Source organism: Salvelinus fontinalis, chromosome 35 (assembly GCF_029448725.1).
Source record: "Salvelinus fontinalis isolate EN_2023a chromosome 35, ASM2944872v1, whole genome shotgun sequence".
Lineage (NCBI taxonomy): Eukaryota > Metazoa > Chordata > Actinopteri > Salmoniformes > Salmonidae > Salvelinus > Salvelinus fontinalis.
Genome location: NC_074699.1, coordinates 22076862 through 22089070, shown reverse-complemented (window position 1 = coordinate 22089070; position 12209 = coordinate 22076862).

Here is a 12209-nt window from a genome sequence, read left to right as displayed (position 1 = left end):
ATCTGACTGTTCCTCTTCCCCTTTGAGCATTTGAGGCAAACCTTCTCAGACTGAGATTATCAACTCTTGGCAGGTTATCCAGGGTCACTCACTGACTGTCCAGGGTCAGATATTGCATGGGGTATAGACAGAAATGGTGAAGGAGGAACATCTATTAGAGACTTTCTCTTCCCTCACCCAGACGTGAAGTGGTGTTTTTGGAGTTATTTTCATATCTCTCTCTGTACATGAGGAAGTATGCATGTCAGTGTGAAGTAGGGACACCTATTGACCCCAAGGTACAGGGTTAAGTAATCTATAAGCTATGCTTTCCAGGTTGGTATGTAATGTATGTCTGAGTGCAATCAAATCAAATTTATTTATGTAGCCCTTCTTACATCAGCTGATATCTCAAAGTGCTGTACAGAAACCCAGCCTAAAACCCCAAACAGAAAGCAATACAGGTGTCGAAGCACGGTGGCTAGGAAAAACTCCCTAGAAAGGCCAAAACCTAGGAAGAAACCTAGAGAGGAACCAGGCTATGAGGGGTGGCCAGTCCTCTTCTGGCTGTGCCGGGTGGAGATAATAATGGCCAAGATGTTCAAATGTTCATAAATGACCAGCATGGTCAAATAATAATAATCACAGTAGTTGTTGAGGGTGCAGAAAGTCAGCACCTCAGGAGGAAATGTCAGTTGGCTTTTCATAGCCGATCACTAAGAGTATCTCTTCCGCTCCTGCTGTCTCTAGAGAGTTGAAAACAGCAGGTCTGGGACAGGTAGCACGTCCGGTGAACAGGTCAGGGTTCCATAGCCGCAGGCAGAACAGTTGAAACTGGAGCAGCAGCACGGCCAGGTGGACTGGGGACAGCAATGTCTCTTGCGTGTCTATTATATATGTGTCTTGCATGTCTATTATATTATAAAGGCTGACCTCTAGTCTGTGCTCTCTACCTGGAGTGAGGCTGCAGGTCAGATGCCAGCATCTGCATCTTAAGCAGTCGCTTAGGGTCTTAAACATAAGTGTCTTAAACGGTTGCTTAGGGCCCATGGCCACTAGGTGGCCCCCGACCAAAACATTATATACAGTGGGTATAGAAAGTCACCACTCCCTTCCAAAATGTTCACCTTTTGCTGCCTTACAGCCTGAAATGAAAACACATACAATACAATCTGACTTTTTCCGACTTTATTTATGCACACTAACCTGTAATATCCAAGTCATTTTTTATTTATTTTTTTACTCAGAAAATGTGTTAAAGGTAAAACAGTAAAATACCCTATTTGGATAAGTGAACTCCCCCCTGAGTTAATACTTGGTGGAACCACCTTTAATTACAGCCATGAATCTCTTTGAAAATGTCTCCACTAACTTTGCACACCTAGACTGTGCAATATTTGCCCATTCTTCCTTGCAGAATTGTTCAAGCTCAGTCAAATTGCATGGTGTGTATTGGGTCATTGTCATGTTGAAAGTGAACCATTTTCCCATGTTGTGGGGGTGTTTCTCTTCAGCAGGGACTGGAGCACTTGTCAGGATAGAAGGGAAAATGGACAGTGCAAAATACCTACAGATTATTGAGGAGAACCTGCAGCCCTCTGCCAGGAAGTTGAAAATGGGAAAATGGTTCACTTTTCAACATGACAATGACCCAACAGCACCTTTTGCCACTTGGCCTCGGAATCTACAATGTGCTTTTTGGCAAAGCTCAAACGAGACTTGATGTGGCTTTTTGTGAGGAGTGTTTTTTTTCTTGCAACCCACCCATAGAGGTCAGATTTGTGGAGCGCTTGTGATATTGTTGTCACATGCACACATTGACCATTCTTTACCATAAAGGTCTGAAGCTCCTTCAGAGTCACCATTGGCTTCTTGGTAGCCTCTCTGATCAGTCTCCTCCTTGCCCGGTCATCCAGGTTGGAGGGACGGCCTGATATATACAGGGTCTGAGTGGTTCCACTTCTTGATTATGGTGTTAACTGTGCTCCGATGGGATAGACAAAGCCTTTGAAATCTTCATCTCGTAGATCTTTTGAAAGTACCTTTCTGCCCATAGTGGATTATTTACTTTGAATTGCACTACTAAGCAGTGGAGTCCTATATGAACAACTGGTTTTATTCTGATCTAATCAAAGTCACTACAATTGATCACAGATTTAAGCCAATTAGCTTGATTTGTGATCTGGAAGGTGGTTGGTTTTACCTCAGCAAGTTTGCAATTCAAGGGGGGTGTTCACTTATCCAAACAAGGTATTTTACTGTTTTACTTTGAATTCATTTTCAGAGTTTCACTTGGACATTGTGGATTACTGTGTGTAAATAAAGCCGGAAAAAGTAATTGTATGGGTTTTCATTTCAGGCTGCAAGGCAACAAAGGGTGAACATTTTGAAAGGGGGTGGTGACTTTCTATACCCACTGTATATATATAAATTTCTGTTGAGAGATAGAATAGTAGAATACACATGGTGTAATTTCGAGATTTGGCTGTGCCTCAGCACTAATCCTCTTGTCCAGTCGGCTGAGAGTCACTCGTAGTCATGTCAGCTAATCATTTTTAGATTGGTTAAATAGTCTAGCCAGCTATCTAAACTTGTAGTAATCATGGCCAAATACCAATCGGGCATGTAGGGCACGTGCCCAGGAGCCCTGACCTCCAGGGGGCCCCATTGACCTTGTTAGTTACTCTCACTGAGATATCATTGACATGGCATAAGTCTTGGCTACGGCCGGCCCTGGATGCCAGTTAAAGTTAATGGGCACAGTGGCCTGTTCAGAGGGGTGATGATGGAGAGGGGGCACAGGATAGGGGCTCAGAGGGGATATTATTACTCATAAGAGCAAATGGAGGGGAATAGTAGAATGAAAGGCCCGCTCTCTAACCGCCCCCCAGCCTGCGTGTTTATTTTGTAACCCAAAATACCAAATCAATACAGAAATAGAGCACAGAGTATCTACTACTTCTCTCTGGGGACAACGGCACCCGTTACTACAACAGGGGGTATAATCTAAACAGATCTTTATTGGTAGTTAACCCCTCATTCAAAAGACCCATTTACCTGTTACACACACACACACACACACACACACACACACACACACACACACACACACACACACACACACACGTTATTATTGAAGCGCTTAATGGCTGATGGGTAATCTCTCTCCATGTGTGGCAGTGCCAAAGTCAGCAGCACACACAATGCCGCCCTGTATGCCCACCTGGGGCTGACATTAAACCCTGTAAGACTGTGTTATTCACACTTATACGATATTATATAATATTAGTTTCATTTGATGTCTATCTATGCTTGTTACCCAATGTGCTGTAATAGGAAACATGAAACAGCCATTTTCTCACAGAGGGTAGAAGTTTTCATGGAGTTTACATTTCAGCGACAGAATATGTATGTGTTACGCCTGTTCTCTAGTCGGCCACTATAACTCAGTATGATTAATTTCAATAATAAACCATTCGTTTGTTGATGTAGCTAGCAGCCATGGAGGACATTGGACTAGCCTAACTGCTGCTGAGGACAGCATAACTACTGTAGGGGAGCATTGGGAATGGAGGTTCCCTTCAAAGTTAAGACTACAAATGAATGGTGCATAATTATTGGTAATATTGTATTACAGTGGCAATATGAAAGTACAAAGTCCTCAAAAATATGACTAATGGTAAACTAATTAAATTATTATAGAAAATATTTTGGGACTACAACTGAGACTGAGACCAAGGTAGGTCATCATAACTGTATAAACAGAATTCTCAAAACAAGTCACGGCAACCGTCAGTGTTGGTGTGAATTATTAGATGGATGTCGATTTTCTCAGTAAAAGGGCTTAGGATTTAGTGTTTTACAGAAAAACCCTGCTTTTCTTCAAGAAAATTGCCATATTTTCCTTCATGACTGGACTGGGCTGTTGACTGGTGAAGAAAAGACGTTTTTCAGCGTGCTGGGAGACGTTTTAGAGAAGCTCTCTCTCTTCCAGCTGGCTCCTCAGCCACGACCCTGCAGCATGCCTGCCTGCCTGCCCAGTGTGTTACAGCTGGGCTTTTCCACACCACTTCAGCCCTGTCCTCAAAGCCGTCTTATTGGGGAAAAAGAGAGGGAGACATCAAACCATCAGGCAGCCCACACGGCACAAACTGGGTCTTTCAGCTTGCTGACCCAAAGCCTGCCTCTCCTTTGCTCTCCAGGCCCTGTACAGATAGTCAGCCCCCCTGTACCCTCCTGCTGCTTCAGACTTGGCTCTGCGTCTCACCTCCAGGTGAAGTTATTTGGGAGGACCTGGATTAATCTCCAGTGGGAGAGAGAAGGATAGAGGAGTTAACTCCACTATTTCCGCAGGGATGGGATTCAGGGAAATAGCAATGACCAATGACTGGACAGATTTCATAACGAGCATCCCTTATGTCAACAAACTTGCAGTTCACAGAGGCACTTTCTCAGACACACACACACGCACACACGCACACACGCACGGAAACCACAATCTTGTGAACTAATAAATACTTATTTGTGGCCGATAATCCCACGATCTACTGTGTTACTTCCACTGAAATACTAGTTCTGGGATGAGTTTCCAGAAAGCTCCATAGCATTAAGGTCATCTTCAGTCCATTGAGAAGACATGACTCATGTCTTACACTGATGAAGCCCTCAGACCAGAGATAGAGCAGTACATCCACTCACTTAGTCATCCACTCACTCAGCCTATTAAACAAGACTATACATTTAAACAGGGCCCAGGAGACAGGCCCCATTAGGTCCCCTCTCCTCCTCAAGTTTCATTGTCACTGAGAGGACAGAGAGGACAGATCCTCCTGTTCAGCAAAGTGACATTACTACTATACTGCTATATCCTCTTCTCCCAGGGGCCCACTCTGACTGCAGTGAGTCTATTGATCTGCCAGCCAGCCAGCACAGTGATCTGTGTTAAAGTGAACCGTCACGCTCAGCAGTCAATAGCCCAGCTCCTCAGTGTATAAAGACCAGAGCTAGAAGGTTCTGACGGGAGGGATGTGTAACCCAACAGCACGTGGCAAAGCACCTCAGCCCATCGCAATGCATCACAGTGGAGATCAAACACAGAGCAGACATTTGGGCTGTCCTCTCCCACTGTTCTGGTTCTCCTTAAGACAGGGTTCTGGGTTATGTAGATTCAGGCAAAGTCCAGAACCTGTTCCAAGAAGCCAGGATGTGGAGCAGTTCTTCAAAACTAGACACACTCTTTATGTCAATCACTCCTGCAACAACTCAGACCAGCTGTCTAGTACTATGCCGTTTGGAACCACGACCAGACAGACATTTGGGACCAGGCCCACTCTCAGCAATTTAGTATTGCACAACAGTTGTGCAATAGGTTAGCAGCTCCTTCAGCTGATTCATGAATCACAAACATCCAAGGCCTTACTACTATAGTGCACTCTGAGCTGGGATGCCAAGTGACAGTGACTGTGTAGAAGCAGTGGAAAAACAGAGAGCGTCACTAGACAGGATGATCCAGTACATCAACGTTGTCCCGAACAAGTCAACAACAATTAATCTCAAAACACCCACCTCTCCAATTATGAAATCTCTCCAGATGCTTTCCATCTGTGGCATAAAGACTGTGGGGTATAACAAAGTAAGTCATTACACTATTATATGCACCAAAAATAACACATTTAAACCCCATGTAAATACCATATAAATGACTAGTAAAGCCATAAGACGCCTTTCTAATAATGAAAGAGCATCATTAAGATGGGTCTCATTTTCTAATCATGGGAAGGAGTGGGCAAATCCCCTGTATCCCACAGTAACAGCAGTAAACACAGAGACAGACGAGTTAGCCAATGGGAGAGGAGCCTGTAATCCTACTACAGCCAAGCAAGAACGGGTGCGGGGGCAGGGGGGAGAGAAAGAGAGACTGTAGAAACTAGGAGAGAGTGAAAACAGACAAACAGAAACAGACGAGGAGGGAGAGAGGGGGGGGGTAAAGAAAACAAGAGAAAGAGAGTGAGGGATGAGGATGAGAGGGGTAGAGAATAAGGCTACTGGCAGCCAGGCGACTGAAAACCCCAGATACCAAGATGGAATCAAAGAAAGTTGGCCGGTGTGACAGCGCTTCTCTGGCGCCTGGGAGGGCAGGGAGCACAGCATCACAGACACAGGACTTCAAACACTAAGCCAGTGGGGCAGGACCTACTGCTGCGTGACTTCAGTTAAGCACTGCTGAGCTATGGCATAAACAGCTTCCCCTCTCCCTCTTTCAGAATCAGGCTTTTTCCACACTGGCATTTCATCTCACCGTCCCTAACCCAACCCCCCTCTGAGAAGGCCCAACTATATCAAAGCAGGACAAAAATTAGCTACCAGAGTCTGATAACATGGCAACACAACATCTGGTTATGATTGGCACATTTAGGTCCAAATCATCAGTGGTGCTGCTCTGGAACTCTAATTTACTAGCCGTACATGTATTCTTTTGTGGGACTTTTTATCAAGTCATCATCCGTCCACATGATGCCATATTGGGGAGAAATTCCAAATGAATCGAAAAAAATAAGCTTTTAGGTTATAACAGGATATTAATCATCCATATTCCTGCCAGTAAACACCAGTCTTTAGCCAGAGAGAGAGAGAGAGAGAGAGGACACCAGTCTTTAGCCAGAGAGAGAGGGAGAGAGAGAACACCTCTTTCCCTCAGTCAGGCCAGAGCAGAGCAGTCAGCCATCCAGATGTTTTTACTGCTCTCTCAGGTAGTGCTAGGCTAGCTAACCGACAGCAGTCTCCTCTGTGTTATGGATTTATGACAGGAAACCAGCCTGCCTAAATATAGCCAGGGAGAGGGCCTCTCTTTCCGTGGCCTGCATTTCAATCAGGGAACTTTTTAATGAGAGATGGCCACAGGTAGCGCTCAGAGTGAACAGGCTGTTGCCATGGGAAAATTGGTCTAGTTCGAAAAATTATTTCAAAAAGGTGTTACTTTGTTTCACAGCCACGGTAATTAACATTACATGAGTAAGAGTACGAGTGTGTACTGTTAGATGTCAGTCATCTTCTCTCACCTCAGTTAACATACTGAGAAGATGACATTTATAATGTTCTCAAGCTTGACTGAGAAACACTATAACTACATTAAACACCTTTAATATTGCTGGTAATTCCATTAGGGGACTAAATGTCACTATTATGGTGCACAGACTAGAGGATTGTGGTCAAATGATGCATGATAATAATAGATAATAGTGACAATAAATAATAATATGCTCTGTCATGTGTATTCATCATTTTCCTGAAGTAGACGGCATGTTCCTTGCTATTGTGATATATTGTGGTTTATTGGGTCATGGTTTAATTTCTTAGTAACAGCAGAGGGTGAAGCGACAGCAACAGCACCATCACCGAGCCCTGTGTCCGTGGTTAGCCATAGCAAAGACATTGTTTGAGACTTGATGAAATCCCAGGGGAATTCCCCCCTCCCCACTTGTGTAATTGCAGACAAAATCTTTATTAAAAACCAAGCTTCAATACAACAAAGTCCTTTGTAAGCATTAGATGCTTTCAGTCAAAGTGGTTTGGACCTGTCATTAAGCAGATAATGAATGGGATCTTGTGTACATTGAGCGACACAGGGTTTTAGTGGTCACCATTCATCAACCATTGTGGTTGGAAACAGAAGGGAACCAGTCTGGGCCCCAGCCCCTCAGTGTTATCCCCGCTCATGAATACACATCTCTGGGTCTGGAGGAGGGAGAGGAGAGCGGGGAGGCAACATCAGTCACCAAAGAGGGCTTTGTCCCCCCTTTATAGTGCCCCCTCCCCCATGCCTTTGAGGGGGGCCCTAGTATCCTCTGTCCATGGCTGAGCGTCAGTATCTCTCACTCTAGGGGCGAGATGCCACAGAGGGCACTGAGTGCATCTTTGTTTTGTTTACAAGCATTACTGACCTCTCCGTCACAGTTTAGCATCGGATGAAGACTGCTGCTGGAATCTGCATTCCGGCTCGGTCCCTGTTTTTGTTTGTCCGGGGGAACATAATAGAGCCAAACTAGGAGAGGTGACATGGGGACACGGTGGCAAGCAGCTGTGTTTAATCGGACAGGGCAGGGATGTATGTTCAGACCTCTTCCTTATTTACTCTTCAACATGTCCACAATGCAAGGGTTTAGACAGGCTATTTATCCCACTTATGAATGCACTGTACACTCTTCGAAAAAGGGTTCTAAAAGGGTTCTTTGGCCGCCCCCTTAGGATAACCATCTGTGGAAAGGGTTCTATGTAGAACCCAAAAGTGTTCTGCCTGGAACCAAAAAGGGTTCTTCATAGGATTCTCTCATAGGGACAGCCGAAGAACCCTTTTAGTTTTCTAGATAGCATCTTTTTTTAAGAGTCTACTGTGAGTGCATCATTATGTCATCCACAAGGCAGTCTGAGAATACTCTAGATAGTCTGTTGTGGTGGTGCTGATGGAGGTGATGGTAGAGGTGGTAGAGGTGGTGGTGGTGGTGGTGGTGGTGGAGGTGATGGAGGTGGTAGAGGTGGTGGAGGTGATGGAGGTGGTAGAGGTGGTGGAGGTGATGGAGGTGGTGGTGGAAGGGATGGTGGTGGTGATGGAGGTGATGGAGGTGGTGGTAGAGGTGGTAGAGGTGGTGGAGGTGGTGGAGATGGTGGTGATGATGGAGGTGATGGTGGAGGTGATGGTGGTGGTGGAGGTGATGGAGGTGGTGGTGGAGGTGATTGTGGTGTAGGTGGTGGTGGAGATGGTGATGGAGATGAAGACGGAGATGGTGGTGGAGGTGAAGGGGGTGGTGGTGATGATGGAGGTGATGGTGGAGGTGATGGTGGAGGTGATGGAGGTGGTTGTGTAGGTTGTGGATGGTGGAGAGGGTGGTGGAGGTGAAGGGGGTGGTGGTGGTGGTGGAGATGAAGATGGAGATGGTGGTGAAGGGGGTGGAGGTGGTGGTGATGGTTGTGTAGGTTGTGGATGGTGGAGATGGTGGTGGAGGTGAAGATGGTGGTGGTGATGGAGATGGTGGTGGAGGGGGTGGGGGTGGTGGAGGTGGAGGTGAAAATGGAGATGGTGGTGGTGGTGGAGGTGGTGGAGATGGTGGTGGAGGTGAAGGGGGTGGTGGTGGTGATGGACATGGTGGTAGAGGTGAAGATGGCCATGATGATGGAGATGGTGGTGGTGGAGATGGTGGTGGAGGTGAAGGGGGTGGTGGTGGAGATGGAGGAGGTATCCCACTATTACCTTCATTCACTGATGTCATGCCACTATTCTTAGGCCACACTGCAGATTTAGTTTCATGATCAGATTAAGGTAAACCAGTTGAATCATGAGTCCATCTCTTATCAACAGTACTGGGTGAACTTACATAGTCTTCATGTTCTTCTGCCTTACAGTGCTCATACAGCAGGTCAAGTGGGTCAACTCTCTTTGGCGTCCAAACTCCCTGCCTCACACAAACACACATCTGCATGTACAAACTACCACACAAACACACACCCACACACACAGAGAGAGCGAGAGACCTGTGGAAATGCAGTGTAAAGAGGGGAGTCTAGTTGTGCGGCGACAGCCTCTTGGCAGCAGAGACAGTGTAGTGTGTGGTGGGGGGAGCCCTCTGTGCACCTGATCACATAGACAGTCCACTGGGACAAACCCACACAGGCTGAGCTCTACTCTTCACAGCAGGCCTCCGTCCACACACTGCACAGGGTTTTTCCACTCATGGAAAGCTCTCTATGGCAGGTGCTGTACTATACAGTACAGCTAAGGAGAACTCAGAGGAAAGGAAACATGGCCTTTTCTGTATGGGACATAGAGCAGAAGTGCCCTTCAGTACGTAGAATAAAGTATTCCGATGTACACTCATCTTTCCCAAAATCAATTAACATGTATGTTTACGTCAAGCTAAACAGGCATTCCGTTTTGGTCAGCACCCCCCAGAGTTTCTTTAATGTGAAACATGGCAGAGTATTAAAACGGTGTGGTTTGGGCTCATTAGCAGTACAGCTGGATACCAGACGTGGAGTCTCACTGGGAGTGAAGTGAAGGGTCAAATTAGTCCCTGGAAAGGTGGAGAAGGTGACTAATAATGGTTTTTAATTCAGGTTTTTATGTCTTTTTTTGTAGCAAACTTTAAGCTGTGACTTACATTCATGTATATGTATGAGCATTACAAAGCAACAACCTTCATACAAGAAAACAGATATATGATCCTGTTTCAGCTCTACTATATTCAGGTGTTTTGAGAGTAGCATAAATAACATGAGTCTGTAACCTCCTTTGACCTACCATACCATGACCATGACCATGTCAGACGTAAACACCATCCTCTACCTCAGACCATGTCTTGGTCAACCTCAGGGTTTGGCTATAACCCTGACCCAGACTGGCAGAAAGGCCTGATTCGTTGAATGGTCTGATTTAGCCAGGCGACTGTCCACCATTTCTCAGCACCCAGCACTGCCAACACAGGATGATCACATTTGGCTCAGAGCAGCTCACAGGGGAGAGAACTGTACCTTCAAGAGAAAACAGCCTCCAGTGAATTCCAGGTGGAAATACAGTACCTTAAATACTGTAGTCTTCTCATGCAAGTCTCTGTTTCCTTATGAAAGTACAGCAAAACTTTTCCAGTTAGATTTTGATTATTTGACAGTTAATGGCCGGTGGAGCATCTTGACAAGTGAAAACATTTGATTCATAAGGGAAAGGAAAGGTCTAATCTTCTTGAGTTCAAAATCTGTCAGTGTCATTTCCTTAGTTCGCCCTACATAGCAAGACACATGACCCAGATTTCTGTGAGATTTATTAGACAGACATTGGCTCCAATTGCTAAGAAAGTCAATCAACCCATTCATCCTTGTTTACAAACCACACAAGTACAGTACAAGCATTATCCAACCAAATGGCTCTTTTGGCAAGAAATTCTAATGAATCAATTGAAGTTTAAGTGGACGGGGCAAAGCCATCCCAAGCTGTTAACAGTCTTGTGCAGGTTGACATTTATTGGGATGAATCTTGTCTTGGAAGCAGAGCTGAGTGATTTCCACTAGATAGGCCAGCTGCAAAGTCAAAAGTGGCTTTATTATATGTCGTAACATTTCATGAAAACACAACAAACATTAGCTCTTTAGTCTTAATTTATGATTAGGGTTAGGCATAAGGTTAGCAGTGTGGTTAAGGTTATGGTTAGGCATAAGGTTAGCAGTGTGGTTAAGGTTAGGGTTAAGGTTTTATGCCTTTGTGGCTGTGCCAGCTAGTGAATGCCAACCTGCATCATATGACAGAATCACTACTGAGACTATTCTACTTGGTAGAGGAATTTGATATGGCACAAACATACAGTACATTATGTGCCAAAACCAACAACGCTCTAGTTATAGGCTCTTTACAGTCTTTCGACCCAGATTTCATACAGATTTATAGAACATATTGGATCCAATCTGAAAAAAAATAGAAGTCAATCAACCCATTCACCCTAGTTTATAGGCCACACAATCAACCCATTCACCCTAGTTTATAGGCCACACAATCAACCCATTCCCCCTAGTTTATAGGCCACACAATCAACCCATTCACCCTAGTTTATAGGCCACACAATCAACCCATTCCCCCTAGTTTATAGGCCACACAATCAACCCATTCCCCCTAGTTTATAGGCCACACAATCAACCCATTCACCCTAGTTTATAGGCCACACAATCAACCCATTCCCCCTAGTTTATAGGCCACACAATCAACCCATTCCCCCTAGTTTATAGGCCACACAATCAACCCATTCCCCCTAGTTTATAGGCCACACAATCAACCCATTCACCCTAGTTTATAGGCCACACAATCAACCCATTCCCCCTAGTTTATAGGCCACACAATCAACCCATTCACCCTAGTTTATAGGTCACACAAGTCAACAAGCATTATTCAACCAAATGGTTATTTAGCGAGGAAATAGAAATTAATCTAAAAGATAAATATTATATCCTTATGTTATATAAACTGAGTGTACAAAACATTATGAACACCTGCTCTTTCCCTGACATAGACTGACCAGGTGAATCCAGGTGAGAGCTATGATCCCTTATGGATGTCACTTGTTAAATCTACTTCAATCAGTGTTGATGAAGGGAAGGAGACAGGTTAAAGAAGGATTTTTAAGCCGTGAGACATGGATTGTGTATGTGTGCCATTCATAGGGTGAATGGGTAGACAAAAGATTTAAGTGCTTTTG